The following is a 23,834-nucleotide window of genomic DNA, read 5'->3' as shown; positions in this document are numbered from 1 at the left end:
AATACTCTTACCATATAATCCAGCAATCATGCTCTTTGGTATTACTCAAAGTAGCCTGATTTTTATTTTTTTTTTTGAGTATTATTGACACACAATGTTACATTAGTTTCAGGTATACATTTTAGTGATTTGACAAGTTTATACATTATGCTATGTTCAGCACAAGTGTAGCTACTATTTATTTGTCCCATTACATCACTACTACTGTATCAGTAACTGTCCTCCCTTTAACCAGTTTTGCCCAACCCTTTCGCCCTCTCCTCTCTAGCAGACATCAGTTTGTTCTCTCTCTATATAATTCTGATTCTGCTTTTTGTTTGTTTATTCATTTTCTTAGATTTTATTTATGAGTGGAATCATATGGTATTTGTCTTTCTCAATCTGATTTATTTCACTTAGCATAATACCCTCTAGATCCATCCATGTTGTCTCAAATGGCACAATCTCCTCCTTTTTCATGGCTGTGTAATATTGCATTGTGTATATATGCCATAGTTTCTTTATCGATTTGTGTATTGATGGACACTTAAGTTGCCTCCGTGTCCTGACTTTGTAAATAACACTGCAATAAAAATAGGAGTGCATGTATTTTTTGAGTTAGTGTTTTCATTTTCCCTGGATAAAATCCCAATTGTGGAATTATTATTTCTATTTTTAGTTTTTTGAGGAACATCTATAGTGTTTCTCATAGTGACTGCAACAGTTTACATTCCCACCAACAGTGCACAAGTGTTCCTTTTTCTCCACATCCTCGCCAACACTTGTTTCTTGTGGTTTTGATACTAACCATTTTGACAGGTATGAAGTGATATCTCATTGTGTTTTGATTTGCATTTCCCCGATGATTAGTGATGTTGAACATCTTTTCATGTGTCTGTAGGCCATCTGTATGCATTCTTTGGAGAAATATCTGTTCAGGTCCTCTGCCCATTTTTAATTGGATTATTTGTGTTTTTTTGGTGTTGAGTTATGTCAGTTGTTTATATATTTTGGATATTAACCCCTTAATGGATATATCATTTGCAAATATTTCCTCCCATTCAGTAAGTTGTCTTTTTTTCTTGATGGTTTCCTTTTCTGTGCAAAACCTTTTTATTTTTATATAGACTCAATAGTTTTCTTTTTTCTTTTTGTTTTCCTTGCCTTGTGAGACGTATCTAGAAAAATGCTGCTATGACTGATGTCAGAGAAATTACTTCCTGTGTTTTATTCTGGAATTTTTATAGTTCCAGGTCTCATATTTAGGTCTTTAATCCATTTTCAGTTTATATTTGTGTATGGTGTTACAAAGTAGTCCATTTCCATTCTTTTGCTTATAGCTGTCCAGTTTTTCCAACACCAATTATTGTTAAAAAGACTCTTTCCCCATTGTATATTCTTTTCTCCTTTGTCATAGATTAATTAATCCTCCTTCGTCATAGATTAATTAATCAGATAAATGTGGGTTTATTTCTGGGGTTTCTACTATGTTGCATTGATCTATGTTCTATTTTTGTGCCAGTGCCATACTGCTTTGATTACTGTAGCTTGGTAGTATATCTTGAAATCCAGAATTGTGGTACCTCCAGCTATTCTTCTTTCTCCAGATTGCTCTGATTATTTTGGGTCTTTGTGGTTCCATATAAATTTTGGTATTATTTGTTTTAGTTTTATGAAAAATGCTTTTAGTATTTTGATAGGGATTGCATTGAATCTGTAGATTGCTTTAGGTAATATGGACATTTTAACAGTATTAATTCTTCAAGTCCATGAGCATGGAATAAATTCCATTTGTTTGTGCCATCTTTAATTTCTTTCATCAGTGTTTTATAGTTTTCAGAGTACAGGTCTTTCACCTCTTTGGTAAAGTTTATTCCTAGGTATTTTATGACTTTTGGTGCAATTATAAATTGTGCAGGGTTTTTAAAATTTCTCTTTCTGCATTATTGTTGTTAGTGTATAAAAACACTACCAATTTCTGGGTATTAATTTTGTATCCTGCCACTTTACTGAAATTATTACTTTTACTAGTTTGTTTTTTTAATTTTTTTGGTGGAGTTTTTCGGATTTTCCATGTATAATACCATCTATAAATAGTAACAGTTTAAAGTCATCTTACCAATATGAATGACTTTTTTTAATATTTCTGTTCTTTTTCAGTTTTTCACCATTAAGGATGATGTTAAGCTGTGGATTTTTCATATATGGCCTTTATTATGTTGAGGTATGTTCCCTCTAAACCCATTTTGTTGAGTTTTTATCATGAAGGATGTTTAATCTTGTCAAATGTTTTTTCTGCATCTTGAGATGATCATATGTTTTTTATCCTTTGTTTTGTTGATGTGGTGTATGACATTGATTGACAAATATTCAACCATCCTTGCATCCCAGGAATAAATCCCTCCTGATCATGGTGAATAATCTTTTTAATGTATTGTTGCATGTAGTTTGCTACTATTTTGTTGAGGACTTTTGCATTATGTTTATCAGGGACATTGGCCTGTAGTTTTCTTTTTTTTGTGGAGTCTTTGGTTTTGGTATCAGGGTAATGCTGGCCTCATAGAATGTATTTGGAAGCTTTCCTTCCTCTTCTATTTTTTTTGCGGGGGGGAAATAGTTTGAGGAAAATAGGTTTTAGCTCTTTTAATTGTCTGGTAGAATTCACTTATGAATCCATCCAGTCCTGGACTTTTATTTTTTGGGTTTTTTTTTTTTATTACCAGTTTAATCTTGTTACTTGTAATCAGTCTGTTCAGATTTTCTATTTCTTCCTGGTTCAGTTTTGGAAGATTGTATGTTTCTAGGAATTTATCCATGTATTCTAGTTTGTCCAGTTTGTTGGCATATAATTTTTCATAGTGCGCTCATATAATCTTTTGTATTTCTGTGCTGTAATTTATTACTTCTCCTCTCTCATTTCTATTTTATATATTAGGTCCTTTCTCTTTTTTTATTGATGCATCTGGCTAAGGTCTGTATTTTGTTGATCTTTTCAAAGGACCACCTTTTGCCTTCACTGTTTTTTTTTCCTATTGCTTTTTAGTATCTATGTCATTTTTTATCTGCTCTGATCTTTATTATTTCCTTTCTTGTACTCACACTGGGTTTTGTTTGTTCTTTCTCTAGTTCTTTAGGTGTAAGGTTAGATTGTTTATTTGAGTTTTTCTCATTTCTTAAGGTAGGCCTGTATTGCTATATACTTTCCTCTTATAAGTGCTTTTGCTGTGTCCCATGATTTTGGTCTGTTGCTTTTTCTTCTTCATTTGTCTCCATGTATTTTTTCATTTTGTTTTTGATTGCTTCATTGACCCATTGGTTGTTTAGTATAATATTGTTTAGTCTCCACATATCTGTGTTTTTTCAAGTGTGTGTGTGTGTGTGTGTGCAATTTATTTCTAGTTTCATACTGTTGTCAAAAGGATGTATGGTATAATTTCTAGCTTCTTAAATATATTGAGGCTTATTTTATGGTCTAATATGTGATCTATTCTAAAAAGTGTTCCATGTGCACTTGAAAAGAATGTGTATTCTGTTGTTTGGGATGAAATGTTCTGTATATATCTGTTATGTCCATTTGATCCAAGGTGTCATTCAAAGATATTGTTTCCTTATTGATTTTTCTGCCTGGATGATCCATCCATTAAGGTAAGTGAAAGGTTAAAGCCCCCTACTGTTATTGTATTACTGCTGATTACTTTTTTATGTTTGTTATTAACTGCTTTAAATATTTGGGTGCTACCATGTTGAATGCAAAAATAATTACAACTGTTATATCCTCTTGTTGGACTGACCCCTTTATCATTATGCAATGCCCTTCTTTGTCTCTTGTTTTAAAGTCTATTTTGTCTGATATTAATTGCTACCTTGGCTTTTTCTTTCTTTCTTTCTTTCTTTTTTGCATCCATTTGCATGGTGAATATTTTTCCATCCCTTCACTTTCAGTCTGTATATGGCTCTAAGTCTGAGTTGAGTCTCTTATAGGCAGCATACAGATGGGTCTTGTTTTTTGTTTTGTTTTATCCATTCCACAGGTCTATGTCTTTTGATTGGAGCATTTAGGTCATTTACATTTAAAGTAATTATTGGTAGGTATGTACTGATTGTCATTTTAAAGATTTGTTTTCTGGTTATTTTGTAGTTCTTTGTTCCTTTCTTCTTCTCTGGCTCTCTTTCTTTGTGATCAGTGAGCATTTATAGTGTCTTGTTTGGCTTTCTTTCTCTTTCTCTTTTGTGTATCTATCATAGGTTTTGGGTGTGTGGTTACCATTTGGTCAATATATAACATCCTAAGTAAACAGCAGTCCATGTTAATATGACAGTCATTTAAGTGCAAACACATTCTTAAAAACAACAACAAAAAAAAACAGAAGAAGAAAGAAATCTTTTTTTCACTTCTTTCCCCATCTCTTCCTTTTTTACTCCCTTCTCCATATTTTATGTATGTGTTGTTATATTTTACATCTTTTTTTTTTTTTAAGATTTTATTTATTGGACAGAGAGAGACACAGCGAGAGAGGGGAACACAAGCAGGGGGAGTGGAAGGAGGAGAAGCAGGCTTCCCGTCAAGCAGGGAGCCTGATGCGGGACTCGATCCCAGGATCCTGGGATCATGACCTGAGCCAAAGGCAGACACTTAATGACTGAGCCACCCAGGTGCCCCTATTTTACATCTTTTTATTATTATTTTTCTTATGGCCATTCCTTTTCCATATAAGAAGTCCCTTTAACATTTATTGTAAGGCTGGTTTAATGATGATGAACTCTTTTATCTTTTGTTTGTCTGGGAAACTGCTTATCTCTCCTTCAAATCTGAATGATATCCTTGCCAGGTAAAGTATTCTTGGTTGTAGGCTTTTTTTTCCCTTTCAGCACTTTGATTATATCATGCCACTCTCTTCTGAGTCACAAAGTTTCTGCTGAAAAATTAGCTGATAGCTTTCTAGGTTTTCTCTTGCAGGTAACTTTTTGTTTCTCTTGCTGCTTTTAAGATTCTCTCTTTATCTTTAACATTTGATATTTTAATTATTATGTGCCATGATGTGGACCTCCTTGGGTTCATCTTATTTGGAACTCTCTGACTCTTGGACTTGGATATCTATTTCCGTACCTGGGTTCAGGAAGTTTTCAGTTATTATTTCTTGAAATAAGTTTACTCCACCTTTCTCTCCCTTCTTCTTCTAGGACCCCTATAATGTGAATATTTGTTCATCTGATGTTGTCCAAGAGATCTCTTAATCTATTCTCATTTTTTTAGTTTTTTTCTCTTTTTGCTCTTCAGCTTGTGTGCTTTCCATTATCTTATCTTCCAGATTGCTGATACATTCTTCCAAATGCTCAAATCTACTGTTGATTCCATCTAGTGTGTTTCTTTATTTCAGTTATGGTATTCTTTGTCTCTGATTGGTTCTTTTTAATATTTTCTATCTCATTATTGAAGGTCTTACTGAGTTCTTCTATTCTTTTCTCCAGCCTAGTAAATATCTCTATGATAATTCCTTTAAATTCTTTATCAGGCATATTGCTTATTTCTGTTTCATTTAGTTCTTTTTCTGCATTTTGTTGTTGTTGTTCTTTCTTTTGGAGCATATTCCTCAGTCTCTCCATTTTGCTTGACTTTGTGTTTTTCTATGGATTAGGTGAAATGGCTCCCTCTCCTAAGGTTGAAGGAGTGGCCTCATGTATGGTGTCCCCTATGCAGACTGTATGTACTTGGTGCCTTTGGTCGCTGTCTGGAGCTGTGATTGCATATGCTTGTTACTCTTTTAAACCATGGCATGTCTCCATCTCTCTGACTGTTCTCTTGCCATTCTCTCTATCTTTGGTTGTTCAGTAGCTGTTCAGTCAGCCCTCAGTTCTTCAGAAGTTGTTCTATTAATAGGTGTTTTTTGGTGTGTTCCATGGTGGAGATGAATTCACAGTCTTCCTACATCAAGCTTGTCTTGAGCCTAAATTAGGCATTTTAGATGACATGGACAAATTTTGCAATAACTTCATAATTTTTTCATTATTCCTCCCATACTGTCTGTCAGTATATTCTCAGCACAGCAGCCAAAATGATCCTACCTTGGATGTTCTCTGAGAGCAAAAAATGTTTCATTTCCACAGGATTCGACATATAGATGTTCAGTGCCATGTGTTGATTGAAAAAAATTATGCCCTCCTGAGTTTAGCTTGATGCAGCCTGTACTTTCCATCTATGAGTCCCCAGTTTTGAGCTGCAAGACTCCAAAGTAGCCTGATTTTTATAAGTAAGCAAAGACAATTCAATGGAGAAAGAATTGTCTTTTTACCAAATGGTGATAGAACAATGGGACATCTACATGAAAAAAGAAGAATAGGAGAAAAAAGAATCTAGACACAGATTTTGTACCTTTCACAAAAATTAATGCAGAATGGACCATTGAATGGACTGAAATGTAAATTAACAAATTGAACTTTAAAAATTAATTTTTCTCCCATAGAGGAAGATACTACTCAGAGAATAAGAAGGCAAACTGCAGACTGCGAAAAATGTTTTGCAAAACATATCTAATAAAAGCCATGCCTTCAAAATATATAAATAATTCTTACAATTTAAGAATAAGAAAATAAGCAACCCAATTTAAATATGGGCAAAAGAAACACCTCATCAAAGAAGATACACAATACAGATGGCAAATAGACCAATGAAAAGATACTCAACATTAAATGTCATTAGGGAATTTTAAATTTAAAAAAATGAGATATCAGTACACACCTATTAGAATGGCTAAAATGCAAGACACTGACAAGAACAAAAAACACTAACACCTCCAAATTTTGGTGCAGATACAGACCAACAGGAACTATCATTCATTAGTGGTGAGAATTCACAATGGTTCAGTCTTACAACTCATACCTTGGCAGTTTCTTTCAAAACTAAACATAGTCATACTGTATGTATCAACAATTACATCTTAGGATGTCTTGAATTGAAAGCTTATGTCTACACAACAGCTTTCACATAATGTTTATAGCAGATTTATTTATAATCACCAAAATCTAGAATCAAAGAAAATGTCCTTCAATAGGTGAATGGAAAATTACGGTATAGCCGTACAATGAAATATTCAGTGATTAAAAGAAATGAGCTATTAATCCATGAAAAGACCTTAAATGCATATTGCTAAATAAAAGAAGCCAGTCTGAAAATACCACGTACTATATTACTCCAATGATATGACATTCTGGAAAAGGCAAAACCATAGAGGCAGGAATAAGAACAGTGGTTTCCCGGGATTGGAGGGTGACAGGATAAATAGAAAAAATACAGGAGGTTTTTAGGGCTGTGAAACTATGATATTTTAACAGTGTATACATGGCATTAAGCATCTGTCAAGATCTATAAACTGTACAACACCAAGAGTGAGCCTTAATATAAACTATGAACATTAGTTAATGAGGGGCTCATTAATTAATTGTAACAAACACCACACTAAAGCATAATGTTACTAATAGGGGAAACTATATGGGGGGAGGTGGTATATGGGAACTCTACATACTGTCTGCTCAGGTTTTTGGTTAACCTAAAACTGTCCTAGAAACTAAAGTCTGTTTTTTTTTTTTTTTTAAAGTAACTGGAGAATAAAACCACCTTTTCTATTATTCTTAAGACTATGTTAAGAACTTGGCTGAGCAGTTCTTTCCTCCATATATTTTAACTGTGGCCCTGAATTAATGTTCTGCTGGCACATGAACTGATTGCAATGTCCAAAATGGCTTCGTTTATATGTCTGGAGTCTTGGCAAGAATGAATTAGCAGCTGAGCTTATGTGGGACTACCCATCTGAATGGGGATATATGGCCTTCCCAGCAAGCTGTTCTCAGTGTAGTTCAACTTCTTACATGGTGACCAAGGCACCCAGAGAGAAGACTGCACAGGGGTGGAAATGGAAGCTGCTGGTTTCTTAAAGCCTGCGCCCAGAAACTGGTGTATCCTCACTTCTACCGTATTCTTCACAGAGCCTACCAAGATTCAAGGCTAGGAGACATAGAACCCAGCAAGGGTGTCAAACAATTTATGACCCTCTTTAATCTACCACATTGTTAGTGAGAATGCTAACATCATTTCATCGTAATTATAATATTTACTGTAGATATTGTAGATGATTTTATGCCTTTTACTAGCTTAATGAAATTTTCTTCCAACCCTAATTTGATATTTAATGAATTGATGTTGAACATTTTTAAATACATTTTCCTTATGTACTGAGATGATCATATGGTTTTTCTTCTTTATATTAATGTGGTGTATTACTCAGTATATAGATTCAGTAACTGTTAATGAATCTCAAGTAAGAATTGCTTAATAAAAGTTTCTTTCTTTCGTATTTAGTAGACGAGGCATGAAGACTTCAAGTATGATATAGAATCTGTTCCAGATTCTTTCTGCCTTTTGCCTCCATTCTTCAATGTGTTTACAAGGGTATTGTATTGATATCAACATTTTGCAAGCAAAAAAGGAAAAAAAGTTGAAATCAGATATGCTCCTGCTCCTTTTTATTTAAGAGAACTGAATGGAAGTTAAATGCATCACACCATCTGGCATTCTTTTGGCCAGAATTTAGACCCAAGACAGCATGTATTTGCAAAGAAGCCTGGGAAATTAGTGTGCTATTCTGGGAAAATACATGCTCACACTAAAAAAATTCAAAATAAATTTTTAAAAACCCCGCTGTATTTCTAGAAACTCGTATTTCTCGGCAAAACTTCCATTTATACGGAAGAAGGAGAAAATAAATATTGGGACAATAACTAGTCTTGATACATATGGTTACCTATAGGAATCAATTTCCTAACATTAATCCAAGGTTGTGTTTCTGTGATAAATGCAGTTAGCTCATGCTGAATCATACTTTTTAACAGTGCTGATTTGGTTTATTACTGTTTGATTTAAGACATTTTTTTCATAAGAGAAATTCTCATGAATTTCTATTCTAGTCTGTTTTAGTATCAAAGTTATGCCACTCTCAAAAAAAAATTAATTTGGGAGTAAAATGTTTCTTAAAATTTCTCTTTTTTTCATATACATTGGTATTATTTCATTGAAGTTGGGTCTCTTTATTTCATGGATGTACTACCAACCTAAAATCACTTTCGTTACTTTTTTCTGAGCATACAGATAGCCTGTATGAACACAACCTGAAATGAGGGTTGGTTGTTCTTCCTCTCCTCCAGATGCCAAGTTGAGACAGATTTTGGTTGCCTTGTTAGTTTTTCTTTTGTTTTTCGGTCACTTTCTGTTTGACAGTTTCATTTCCCTCTTATCCTTACAATGCCAACAAAATCCCTTTTTTTCCAGCTTTATAGTGGGAGTCCCTTATATGGGCTCCTAACTCTAGGCTAGACTGTCTCCTTAGGCTAATTCCCATACAACCATCAGAGCAGAAAATTCAAGGTATCCAAGTTTTTCAGTAAGGTCAAAGTAGGTTTTGATGATTGGTTACTTTCTGGATGTTCTTCTCATTGTTATTCTCTGTGGGATTCTTTGTTATCTTGCCACTTCAGCAATGCAGGTATAAACATGTTTAGTCTTCCTGCCACACACACTCCAGCTTTTCAGCTATTTCAAGTGGCAAAGTCAGAGTTTGAAGTCTACTTTACTGTCAGAAAGAGAAGTGACAAAGGGCATCTAGAACACCTCTCTTAACGCTCCTTCATTCAAAGTTTCTGTCATTATATAGGGTCAATTATTTAACTCCCTTATCACATATATCAATGTAATTAAAGTTTGCATATTACTTTTAGCAAAATGCATAAGTAAACAATGAAAAAGTAATTAAGTGTGATGTTCCAGGTAATTGCCTCATTCATATCTTTAAGTGAATGTGTTGCCTAAAGAATATATCAGATTATATGACTTAATTGTTCATAAATCTTTCACTGCTCACAGTCTCAGAAAACAATGCTGCTTGTACTCGTCAACCATACATTAAAAAATTCTCAGGGCGCCTGGGTGGCTCAGTCAGTTAAATGGCCAACTCTTGATTTCGGCTCAGGTCATGATCTCAGAGTCCTGGGATTAAGCCCCTCGTCCAGCTCCACACTCAGCAGAGAGTCTGCTTGAGGATTCTCTCTCTCCCTCTCTCTCTGCCCCTCCCCCTGCTATCTCTCTATTTCTCTCCCTCAAATAAATAAATAAATCTTTTTAAAAAAAATCTCAAAAATGGCCTCAGTGCATGTTTCTCATGCATACAGTTGGAGCTACTACACAGAGCAGGTCCACATTGTTTCATGAAAATTACCTTCACCGTCTTGCCTTGCTGCCTGTGATACTGAGATACTCTCTACCTGGCTTGAGTTTTAATCTTACATACACCTATCAAAATCTTTGCTTTACTTGCTATTAATGCCTCAATCACTTTTCAGGTCCACTAACCATATGTAATATCTCCTCATCTATATTACCAAAACTCACTTCCAAAACTTTTCAAAATAAAGTGACCTTGTGATTCATATTATAATCATTGCTCAGTATTGCCCACCTGTCTCTCTAAACCATATCGCTTCTGAGGACAGAGATCATGCTTCAATCACCTTGTAAGCTCCCTAGGAATCTAGAACTTCACTCATTAGTGTACTTGTCAGTATACACTTATTGAATTCAGTTGTCTTTCCCTCTTTCTGTTTCTGTGAAATCATAGCACAATAAATATAGATTGCCAAAGTTATCCATGTCAAGCATTGGAGATCTTTTCCACTGACACTTAAATGTCAATAAAATAGAATAAAACAAAAATAAATAAATAAAATAACAAGCAGAGAGGACACTTTCACAACACAACAGGGGGAGTTTTATGAGTGGAAAGATTTAGCCTGAAAGGCAGGCGTCTCTGTAGGCCTCTTGGAACTCCGCAGCTGTACTTCTGGCTGCAGTCTACGGTTCATGAGATATTTTCTAAGTCTGTTGTTGTTATTAATTTGAGGAGAAGAGGTCTCTGTAGAGGAAAAAAATCCAAGATTTTTTGTTTCCTTTTCCATCACTCACAGTCACTGTAATGTCAACACCATTTAGGTCAAATTTCAGGCATTCAAAACGTGCAGCTTCATCCAGCTGCAAGAACTAAAACTTTGCAAGAGCACTACAGCCTGACCAATAAAATATGTCTGAGGGTGTTAGTAACAATTAGCAGGTGTGTACCTTCCCCAGAAAGTTTTCCTATGACATGAAATGTATGAAGTAGTATACTTGGATTTTATAAGAATTACATATAAGCATATATATATCTTTTTTTTACTAAAGGATCTCAAAGAACTGGAGTTATTCAACCATGTGTATATGTTACAAAGGGGCGCCTCAACCCTCATCAAAGATTCCTTCTTGGATAAGTTCACTGGGCTCTGCTGCCCAACAATCTGTCCTTGAATCCCTTCTCTTCCATTTCCAGGAGGATTAAAATCCTCTTCAAGTTACTTAATTTATCCAGCTTTTGGTTTCTTCACATATAGAGTGGAGATAATGATATCAAACTGATGGTGTTACTATGAGAATTCAACACAGTAACACAGGTATTGGTTTTAGCCCAAGATGAGCAATCATTAAATGTTAGCAATTCTTTTTAAAATTATTTTATCATTATTAAACTACAGATGGATTGCTATCCGTCTGCCTCTCTCATGTCTTCTCTTCTGTCTTCATCTTCATCATGCAGTCTAGTAGCTTCATCATGCACACTTCTTCCTGGCAGTGAGCCACACCCTTCCTCTCTACTCTGCCAACACCCACACAATCAATCAGGTCATAATGCACTTACAGCCCACTTACTTCTCCCCCCTCTTTGTTCTCCAGCTATTTCCACCTTACCAATCCCCACATTTCAATAACCCTTACTGCCCAATTTCTCTTCCCATGTTTGTAAACTGAAGCAAGTCACTAGACAATAGTGACCAAGTCAAGTAACCTCAACTGGGCTCTCACTGTATCTCAGCAAATCTTTTATTTATCATTTGTTGACTCCCTAGTGCATTCCTCGCCGCAGCTGTTCCAAATGTTTCCGCTGCACTCAAGTCCCTAATCCCAGTGCTCCCCCCTCCCCTCTAAGCACATAACCTCACCTCCTACTGGGAAAATTGAAACCATCCCAACCTAAGCTTACCCAATTGCCTTCGTTTCCACTCAAAAAATCCGTGCATCTCTCCCTCTTTGCTTTTGCATTGTTTTGAGGAAATCATTCCCTTTGCAGGGAAACAGCATCATGCTGTGGTGGAGTGCTTTGGGTTTGGAGTCAAAGTTAAATACTCTTTGTTTGCATGGAGTGACCCTGACCAGTTTTCCAGCTTCACAACCTCAATGTCATCATCTCCAAAATAGATGTACAATTTTCTACCTTACAGGGGATAAGGAGTAATTAACAGAATTTTGGCAGATTGTAAACATTTAACAAATTGCGGCTATTATTATTATTTGAAAAGCTGAAGCTCTCAACCTACATTCTTGAATCTATCCTAATAAAGATGGCAATGATAATAATGACGATGATGATAAAGGTAAATAATAATCTCTATGCCTTTTCTAATAAGTTTCTTCCTCAGTTAATCTCTTTTCTTTCTTAATTCTCTAACTCAACCCAGTTCACTGGATATTTCTTTCTACCTTATACATGGTCAAATCTTCCTTTTCCTTTGAAAGAAAAATAAAAAACCTGCCCTCCTTTCAAGCTAAAACCCCATTTTTCACACTTTTATTTTAAAGATTTTATTTACTTATTTGACAGAGAGAGTGAGAGAGCACAAGCATGGGGAACAGCAGAGGAAGAAGGAGAAGCAGACTCCCCGCTAAGCAGGGAGCCCATGGGAGGCTCAATCCCAGGACCCTGGGATCATGACCTGAGCCGAAAGGCAGACGCTTAACCAACTGATCCACACAGGTGCCCCTCATTTTTCAAACTTTTGACCTGAATCCTTGAAAAATATTTGTGTCCTAGCTCCCATTTTGTCTTTTCCAAATAGTTCTTAAAACTCTTTAATGTAACTCCCCTACCCTACTCCAACTGTTCCTTGAAAAGCACTGTTGAACTCCTACTCCTATGTACTGAACACCATCATTTCCTCAGTCTCCAGCCTCAGACTCTTTTGTAGCACTTGTTCTGACTCATGCACTCCCTTCTCTGGTTTCTGTAACTTCATACAAACATTGCTCTCTTCTTTCTCTCTATCCTTTACATGCTATTATTGTTCACTCTATTCCCAAAATTAAGCCATTCTTCAAAGTTCAGTCCTTGGTTTTATTCCTGTATTTTTTCCTGAGCAATCATATTAATTCTCATAGCCTTAATGATTAGATTCTCATAGTGGATGCTCATGCTTAGGCAATTTTGTGTTCTCTGCCACATGTTTCCTTTTTTCTCCTTATCAATATACGACTATTTGTATTTTAAGTTTTTTATTCATTTTAGTGTTTCCTTTTGTACTTTTTTTAAGCTTCGTGCTTATAATTGGCTCTAAATGACTATACCTGGAAGTCCTATCTAAATTAAAATTGAGCATGAAAACATACATTTATCTTATTTCCTGGAAAAATTAGCTTTTCGTTTTAGATCCTTATTTCTATCAATAATTATTTCAGGGGCGCCTGGGTGGCTCAGCCATTAAGCGTCTGCCTTCTGCTCAGGTCATGATCCCAGGGTCCTGGGATCGAGCCCCGCATCGGGCTCCCTGCTCAGCCAGGAGCCTGCTTCTCCCTCTCCCACTCCCCCTGCTTGTGTTCCCTCTCTAGCTGTCTGTCTCTCTCTCTGTCAAATAAATAAAATAAAATCTTAAAAAAAATAAATCTCTTAAAAAAATAAAATAAAATAAATTATTTCATATTCCAAGTCACCCAAGTTTGAAATAGTGAAGATATTAAATCAGCAACAATTAATCATTGACCTCTACTCTGTGACAGATCTAGGCACACAGCAGTGAGCATGACAGAATAGTTCCTGAACAGTCTAATATGAAGATACACACTGAGCAATTAATACAAGTGTTACCAATATCAGAAAGGGGAGTAAAATATGCAGTAAAATTTTAGATAGCATTGAGACTTAATTAGTCTGGAAAGCTAGTGAAAAGGTGTCACTTAAGGTTACCTGAAGGTATGCAAGGTGAAGCAGCAGAGAAAGCTGAACAATGCAAGCAGAAAGACTATTATGAATCCCTTAATTTCTTTTTTAGAAATTTGGCTATAATTTATAGAAATGCAACTGATTTCTAAATATATTGATTTTATATCCCACAACTTTACTGGATATTATTAATTAGTTCTAAATTTTTGGTGGAGTCTAGGACTTTCCATATATAAAATCACGTCATCTGAAAACAGACCATTTTACTTTTTCCTTTCCAATATGGATGCCTTTTATTTCTTTTTCTTGCTTCATTGCTCTGGCTAGGACTTCCATTACTGTACTGAATAAAATTGGTGAGAGTGGGTACCCTTGTCTTGTTCCTCATCTTATAAGAAAAGCTTTTAACCCTTCAGGGTTGAGTATGACACTAGCTGTGGGTTTGTCATATGTGACCTTTATTATGTCAAGGTACATTCTTTCTATACCCAAGTTGTTGCAAGTTTTTATCATGAAAAGATGTTGTATTGTTCAAATGCTTTGTCTGCATCCATCAGATGATTATACATATTTTATCTTTCATTCTATTACTGTGATGTATTTATTGATTTTCTTTGGTTGAATCATCCTTGTATCCCAGGGTGAATTCCACTTGATCATAAAGTATGATCCTTCTAATAGCTGTTGAATTCAGTTAGCTAGTATTTTATTGAGAACTTTTTCATCTATAATCATCAGGGATATTGACTTGTAGTTTTCTTTTCTTGGAGTGTCCCTGTCTGGCTTTGGTATCAGGATAATGCTAGGCTTGTAAAATGAGTTTAGGAGTGTTTTTCCCTCTGCACATTTTGGGAAGAGTTTGAGAATTAGTATTTACTCTTCCTTAAATGTTCAGTAGAATTAATCTAAGAAACCATCTGATCATGGGTTTTTCTTTGGTGAGAGGTTTTTGATTATTGATTTGATCTCCTTTCTTGTTATTGGTCTGTTCAGATTTTCTATTTCTTCCCAATTCAGCCTCTCTTTTTTTTTTTTTCCTTGGTTAGTCTGGCTAAACGTTTGCCAACTTTATCTTTTCAAAGAACCAACTCTTAGTTTCACTAATCTTTCCTGTTCTCTGTTCCATTTATTTCTGCTTTAGTCTTTATTATTTCCTTCCTTCTCTTAACTTTGGGCTTAATTTGTTCATTTTCTAGATTTTGAGGTGTAATGTTGGGTAGTAAATTGAGATGTTTCTTTTTTCTTAATGTATGTGTTAATAGCCATAAGCTTTTCTCTCTGAACTTCCTTTGTTGCATCTCATAAGTTTTGATATGTTGTGTTTAAATTTTCATTTGTCTGAAAATATTTTTTTGATTTACCTTTTGATTTACTCTTATAAAAACAACTTTTTGAAAAGTGTTGAGAGTTTTAAGACTCTCCTATTCTCTCTATTATTTTTTCTGAAGTTTATTTAAAAAAAAGATACAGAATTATAAAACAGAAAAGATATTAGTCATTTGTTAACTCTGATTCAAAACAAAACCACTCTTAAAGTCACATGAATTTGAAAATCTGTTCAATATTTCTTCTAATAATCTCCAGAGATGAAATTTACAAAACAATTACCTCCCTTCTCTAATTAATCACAAAGATAATCAAATTATGTATAAGGACAATATTTATGAAATATTACTGATACAATTGAAAAGTGGATTATTTAAAATTACTTCAGAATGAAAATGGCCAAATAAAATCTATATTATGTAATGCTTTGCTGAATTAGTTAATTATATCCATTGATATTATTATGATTTTGTAAACACAGCAAATTAAATAGGAATATGTAGAGTTTAGGGTCTTTAACGAATTATCCCAACCTTCATTTTTGGACAAAGTTATATGTATAGAAATGCTTAGAAAATCATGTGGATTGAAAAATACCTTTTAAGAGATGACTACCCAAAGGGAAGGCAGAGAGGAAGTTGGGATTAGGAATGGTGGTGTAAAGGATTTTAATCTCAGCCATAATGATTATGAATGGATAAAGAAGGTGTGGTATAGGGGCACCTGGGTGGCTCAGGTGTTAAGCGTCTGCCTTCAGCTCAGGTCATGGTCCCAGGGCCTTGGGATTGAGCCCCGCATAGGACTCCCTGCTCAGAAGGGAACCTGCCTCTCCCTCTCCCACTCCCCCTGCTTGTGTTCCTTCTCTCGCTGTGTCTCTCTCTGTCAAATAAATAAATAAAATCTTAAAAAAAAAAGAAGGTATGATATATATATACAATGGAACGTTACTCAGCCATAAAAGAGAATGGCGTATTGCCATTTACAACCACATGGATGGACCTAGAGAATATTATGCTAAATGAAATAAGCCAGTCAGAAAAAGACAAATACCATATAATTTCACTCATATGTGGAATTTAAGAAACAAAACAAACAAATAAACAAACAAGAAGTGGAAATAGGCTCATAAATAAAGAAAACAAACTTTTGGTTGCCAGAGGGAAGAGGATAGAGGATGGGCAAAATGTTTTTGAAATAATAATGTTTGTGTAATTTTAAATTTATTTACATATATATATTTATGATTTTTTAAATATCATCTGCATTGTGAATAATTGCCTTAAAATTAAAAGATCTTGATTCCAGTCTTACACTGTGCCACTGTAGCACATATTACAGATTACTATTATCTTTTCATACTTACCAAAATAACACATAAAAACAAAACAAAACAAAACCAGATTTATGTTTCAATTAAATTATGCATTTTCTATATGTAAAATAAACTCACGTTATTTGACTCTTAATTGTCTAAGACCATCTACATTTGTGATGACCATTAGTCAGCTATAAAGTGTTCTCTGTTAGGAGGAAGCTTAATGAGTGACTGTTGTGAAAAGCACATTACCTCTGGTCATCAAAACCCAGATTTCATCCACTTCTGTCATTTATTATATGTATGACCTTGGACAAATCATTAGAATTGCTAGATTTCAGCTTCCTTATGTATAAAATGAAGACTATTAGTATAAAAATTGAGATGAATTTTAGAATTTGTCCAATTATATTATACTATTTTTTCTATCATAAATATAAGAAAAAGTAAAAACAAACAACACTTACAATTCTCATACTTCCAAAGACAGAGAATAAAATATATTTACCTTCACTGAGGCTGCAGTTTGGCAGTACTCAAGAACACTAATTCCAGAAATTCTAAGAACAAAATGCAAAGCAGTAGATGGTATATACTATGCAAACAGCACTCCCCATACTGGACTTTCTGAAACATTACACGATACTCCAGGACTGTCTCCAACTAGCACAAAAGCTGGATATGGTGAAATGAGCAGATCTGCTACATTGGATAGCCAGCCCTTCCACTTACTGCGTATGGCTTTGTGCTTAGGCAATACCACACACTAGTTCTCCTTTTCTTCCCATAAGAGGATTAATGTAGTGAAATTGTCTATCTGTTGCACTGGTTCTGCATCCCTTTTTGCAAGTCTACTCCCAAAACACAAAAAGTGATCACATGATAACTTTTGCAAGAGTAAATGAGTTATACTGATTGGAGGTCATACATTGAGTCATTTGATTCATATATATATCCAATTTAATAAAATATTTATTTCACATCTAAGGAAGTACAAACTAAATTACAAAAGCCTGAAAACTACTATAGCAAGGGGTGATTTTTAATTCTGAATTCCTGGACTAGTAAAATGCTCTTAAGTCCAATTTTGGCAATGCCTGAAGTGGCCCCTCACTTATTAATAATAAACACCTAGGATATGCTCTGTGAATTATTCAAGCCAGTTTATTTACATCAACTTATTAAATCTTCATAAAAACCCAAAGATGACATTCCCTGCTGTGATCAACAAAATCTCAACTCCATCTCTGCCACTGTGAATAAATTCTAAATCTCCCTCTCTTTGCAGCACTCTCAAATTTCAATGTCCCTCTGGGAATATATGATTGAGTTAGCCTAAGTTATGTGTCTAAAAGCTTAGCTGCAGGGAGTGAGAGATTATCTGCTCCCCATTCACCAAAACTCACATAATAAAGAGTTTTCCCTAAATAGGATGGTAGTTCAGAACTAGGTGGCCAAAACATGACAGACATCCTGACTAGATCCCATCTTTTTGATTACTCAATAGGTACATGCCTCTAGCTTTCATAGTCATTTTACTGTAAAGACTCTCATATAATATTTTCAAGTTTCAGACAGTTGAAAATATCTTCTCACACTGTCAAAAGTGAAGCAACAGAGTCCAATCACATATTATCTCTAGCTCAAACTACAGGATCTGTAGGTGACAACCAGTCCTCTATTTTTGTCATGATCCTATATCCTACAGTATATGTACTAACTTAGGAATATAAATATGATAAAGAAACCCTACTTATACATGGAGAAATAGGTGAAGCAAACTGTCAGGAAAATATGGCATATTCCTGGGCACCAACCATCTTTGTATAACTTGCTTGTATTTTTAAAAAATCAGCACATCGTGAGTCATGTTCTACTCAGTAAAACTGAAATTTTGAATTCTAGGCTTGAGGAATGGTAGTAGTAGCAAGATTATATTTCTCATGGAGAGGTGGCATCAGTTTTGGGAGTAATAACAGACAATAAGCATTGCAGTAAAGTTGATTTCTTTTTTTTTTTTTTTGCCATTTCATTTTGAGAGGAAGCCCAGAATAGGTTTTCCTATGAGCTAAATTTTGCAGCATATTTTTAGATATTCATCTACAAGTTTAAGCTCAAATTTTGTTTTCTCTAATTATCCTACTGATCATGTTAAATTCTAATATTCTTTAATGAATGCTATTTTTCTTAAACTGGCCAGCACATTTCCATTTTTTTAACTATAAAAATGACTGAAAGAATATTGGCCCTGGGAATGGTTGAAGGTAGTAGACATTCAGTGATAAGAATCCCAGATGGGATATTTGCTATACATGGATCAGAACACAGTGAGAAAACAACCACAATCAGACAACAGTTCTCTAACAGTCCCTGACACGCAGTGGCACGACAGTGCCTTATTACCAGGGTTCTCCTGTGCTCAGGAGTTTAAGTCTTGATTAAATAGCTGCTATTATTAAATAAAATGTTGATTATGAAATTCTAGAACTGTGGTGTCAGCTTTCCTTTTTGTAACTGACTTGTGGGGCCTAAAGAATGAGAACAAAAAGATCAAAGCCCTAATTCTTCAAGATCCCATTGAATAAGTCTTTATCACTTGTAGCAGAAGCTTGAGGAAGCAAAGTGAGTTAGCAAAAAAATATATATATATTATTCATACTTGCAAACATATCCATTGGTCTTAGGAAACAGGTTGGGGAGCAGTAAACAGAGAATTAGAATAAACTCATAAAATTAGGTTACATAAAACAGTTCACTCTGAACCACTAAATCCGATGGAGATTCTCTCATCTGAGGAAGCAACTTGTTTCTTCTTGCCTTGTTTGAGGTCTCTGTAATGAATGCCTAAGGCATTTACCCTACAAAGACAAGGCAATTTTGCTTGTGTCCCATTTTTACCACCCCTCATTACTTCCAGACCTATAACTAGAATCCAACTCCAACCTTCTCCGGGAGAAAAGTAGAATTCCAAACCTAGAGGAAATGGTTTATATACCAAAAGTCTCAATTTTTAGTTTGTTAATATAGTGAATAATATTATTTGATTATTGAATGGTAAATTATTTATGGATTCTTGGGATAAACTACACTTTATATATTTATGGATTTGTTCTCTAAAATTTTGTTAGGAATTTTTGTATCATGTTTATAAGGGATATTAGTCAGCATTTTGTGTTCTTGCCATCTTTGGGCTTGATAGCAGTGTAATGCTAGCCTCATGTAATGAGTTGGGAAGTATTTCTTTCTCTTCAATTTTCTGGAAAAGTGTGCAAAATTAGAATTATATCTTCCTTAGTTTTTTGTTTTAATTCACCAGTAAAGGTATTCAATTCAGGAGTTTTATTTATTGGAATGTCTTAACTACAAATTAAGTTTCTTTAATAGACATAGGCTATACAAGCAATATATTTCTTCCTGTTTTCAAGATGTTATTCACTTCATTGTTTTTGTCAAATTTCTTTGCATAAAGTTGTTTATAATATCCCTGATTATGCTTTGGATATTCATGGAATCTCTAGTACTGTTATTTTTCTCATTTCTGCTAAGAGCACTTTGTTTCTTCTATCTTTTTTTCTGACTACTCTGGCTAGAAATTTATTTTTTTATTTTTTAAATTTTTACAAAGAACTATCTTTCATTTTCATATTTTCTCTGTTATTAAAATTGTTTCTTATTCTATTGATTTTTTGCTCTGGTGTCTATTATTTCCTTTCCCCTGCTTCCATTGGGCATCATTTGTGCTTTATTTTCTACACTCTTAAGGTGGAAGCTGTGATCATCAATTTGAGGCAATTTTTTTCTAATAATACAGTATTTAGTGCCATAAATTTTCCTTTAAGTGCTGAATATGCAATATTCCATAAGTTTTGATATGCTTTTTAAAACTATTTAGTTTAAAATAGATTGGAGACATGAATAATTTACAAGTATGTTATATAGTTTCCAAATATCTGTAATTTTCCAGAAATTTTTGTTAATGATTCCTAATTTCATTTTGTTCAGAGAATATCTAACTTGAATCCCTTTAAATCTACTGAAACTTGTTTTATAGACCAGGATATAGGTTATCTTGTAAATTTTCTATGAGAACATAAATAGAATGTGTGTTTTCCTGCTTTTGGACAGAATATTCTTTTGTGTAAATTAATAGGTTTAATACTATTGCTCAAGTCCTATATGTGATTACTGATTTTCCATCTACTTTTCTATTATTGAGATGCAGATATTAAACTCTCTGACTTATAGTTGTAGATTTTTCCATTTCTCCTGGACATTCTTCAATTTTAGTATCATGTATTTTGAAGCTCTATAACAAGTTACATAAACATTTAGGTTTGTTAGGTCGTTCCATTATCACGCTGAAATGAATTTCTTTAATCCCTGGTAATATTCTTTAGTCTGCAATATACTATGTTTGATATCAACATAGCCACTCCAGCTTTCCTTTGATTACTGTTAGCACGATATGTAATTTTTAATCCTTTTTAGTATTCACATGTGTGTATCTTATTATTTAACACAGATTTCTCATAAGCACATATAATTGGGTCTTGCTTTTTTACCTAGTCTGGCAATATATGTTATTTTTATCCCATTTACATTTAACATAATGCTTATATGGTTAGATTTAAATCTAAAATTTCTTGTTTATTTTCTGTTTGTCCCATCTGTTCCTTATTCCTCCTCTTTAGCTTTTTTAACCACCCCCCCCTTTTTTGTACTGCTTTCTTTTAGTTTAATATTTTTCATGGTTAATTTTATTTTATATCTTCTATATACTGGAACTGTTGTGCTACTCTAGTGGTTCTGTTACAGTTTATTTTATATGTCTTTGACTTTATAACATACTTCATGTATGTTATAAAAAAATTACAATTGGGGCGCCTGGGTGGCTCAGTTGGTTAAGCAACTGCCTTCGGCTCAGGTCATGATCCTGGAGTCCCGGGATCGAGTCCCGCATCAGGCTCCCTGCTCGGCAGGGAGTCTGCTTCTCCCTCTGATCCTCCCCCTCTCATGCTCTCTGTCTCCCATTCTCTCTCTCAGATAAAGAAATAAAAAATCTTTAAAAAAAAAATTACAATAATTTAATTCTGTCTTTCCCCTCCTGACCCTTACACTATTGTTGTCATATGTTTACTTCTATATTTTTCATAATCTTCACAATACTGTGCTACTATGTTTCCTTTAATCATTCAATATCTTTAAAATGAACTTAAATAAGAAGAAAATTTCTTATTTTCCTAAAAAAAAACTTCTTTAACATTTCTTGTAATTCAGGCCTACTGGTGACAAAGTTTTTAAACATCTTTTCGTCTTTGTTGTCTTTATTTTGGCTTTATTATTAAAGATATTTTTCTAGGTATATAGTTTCTAGGCTGAGAGGTTTTCTGGGTTTTTTCCCATTGCTTTAAAGATGCTATTCAACTATTTTATTGCTTTGTGGTTACCAGTAGGTTTGTATATAACATCTTCTGCATAAAACAATCTGTATTAAGTTGATGGTCATTTAAGTTTAAGCCCATTGTTTACTCCTCTCTTCTTCACCACATTTTAGGTATTTGGTGTCATATTTTACATCCTTTTATTTTGTGAGTTCCTTGATGAATTTTTTACAGAAATATTCATCTTTATTGCTTTTGTGTGTCCTAGCTTCATACTGTCATTTTTTGTCTTTCCTTTCTACTCAGAGAGTCCCCTTCAATATTTCTTACAAGGCTGGTTTAGTGGTCATGAACTTCTTTAGTTTTTGTTTGTCTGGGAAACTCTATCTCTCTTTCTATTCTGAATGATAGCCTTGCTGGATAGAGTTTTTGTGGCTGCAGGTTTTTCCCCTTCAGCATTTTGAATGTATCATGTCACTCCTTTCTGGCTTGGAAAGTTTCTGCTGAAAAATCTGCTGATATCTTTATGGGGCTTTCCATTGTATGTAACTCTCTTCTTTTGTCTTGCTGCTTTTAATACTTTTTCTTTATCACTATATTTTGCGATTTTAATTACAATATGTCTTGGTGTGCATCTGCTTTTGTTGATTTTGCTGGGGGTTCTCTGTGCCTCCTAGATCTGCATATCTGATTCTTTCCCCAGATTATGAAAGTTTTCAGATATTATCTCTTCAAATGAATTCTCTACCCCCTCTTCTCCTATAATATGAATGTTACTATGTTTGATGGAGTCACTGAGTTCCCTAAGTCCATTCTTGTTTTGTGTAATTATTTTTTCTGTCTTTTGTTCAGTTTGATTACTTTCCATTACTCTTTCTTCTAACTCATTCCTCTTCTTCTTCTGCCCTGCTCTTCATTATATCAGGTATGTTTCTCATTTTGTATACTGAGCCCTTTATCTCTGCCATGTAATTCCTTATCTCTGTGTTAATGGTCTCACTGATGTCCTCCACTCTTTTCTCAAATCTAGTGAGTATCCTTATGATCATTGCTTTAAATTCTCCATCAGGCATGTTACTTATATCTGTTTTGCTTATATCTCTGGCTGTGGCCTTTGGCCTGTTTCCATGTGTTAGGAAAATCAGCTACATCTCCCATTCTTGAGGGTAATGGCTTTATGATGAAGAGGTCCTGTAGTGCCCTGCAATGTAGTGTCCCCTGTTCTCCAGGGCCTGGCGCTTCTGGGAGTGTCCCCAGTGTGTGTTGCATGTGCTTTACTATTTTGTCCTAGCCCTTTCCTTCAGGCCAGTCATCTACAGAGGCTCTCTTTGCCTATTGTGGGGAGTGTTTGGTTTCTGGCCTGAATATGGCAAGTTTTAACTAGGTATACTCAGATCTGCTTGTGAAATGAGACCTGTCACTGCTGCCACTGGAAGTGAGGCCTCACAAAACTCCCAGGTGGGGAGATGCAAAGTTGGCAGGGGTTTGGGCCAGTCTTCCAGGGGAGGGGGCCCACTGCGCTGGGGCTGAAGCAAATATAACTGGGAAGGGCAGTTTTTCTGGAGTACAGTGGGAGTGGGGGGAATGGTGTAAGCAATTAGGTAGCGAGTGTCAGTGCTGCACTGGTCCTTGCAGGTGGCTCTGTGCTTATGCTGAGGGGTTGGGGGAGGGAAATGGCGCTGCTGCCATTTCCATTGTTCCTAGAGGGGTCTCTCTATGAACTCTGCCTTTCTGGGACATGCTACATAATGATCAACCAACCTCCTCACT

General features: G+C 34.8%; 1 long non-coding RNA gene across 4 annotated transcripts in view; it reads right to left on the bottom strand.

Annotated features, from left to right (window-relative positions):
* Positions 1 to 17,520, bottom strand: part of LOC145720677 (uncharacterized) — an 80,559-nt gene extending 63,039 nt beyond the window's left edge. The window contains exon 1 of one of the 4 annotated variants that reach the window (XR_014143846.1): positions 17,192 to 17,520. This is a non-coding gene — a long non-coding RNA (uncharacterized LOC145720677). The remainder of the gene's footprint in view (positions 1 to 17,191) is intronic. The other 3 variants (XR_014143845.1, XR_014143847.1, XR_014143844.1) reach the window with 3 other exon arrangements.
* Positions 17,521 to 23,834: the final 6,314 nt, after the last annotated feature.

The sequence above is a fragment of the Leptonychotes weddellii genome, chromosome 3 (assembly GCF_054177405.1).
Source record: "Leptonychotes weddellii isolate Sample4059 chromosome 3, ASM5417740v2, whole genome shotgun sequence".
Taxonomy (NCBI): domain Eukaryota; kingdom Metazoa; phylum Chordata; class Mammalia; order Carnivora; family Phocidae; genus Leptonychotes; species Leptonychotes weddellii.
The sequence above is the reverse complement of the archived record's forward strand: the minus strand, read 5'-3'. Positions and strand labels throughout refer to the sequence as shown.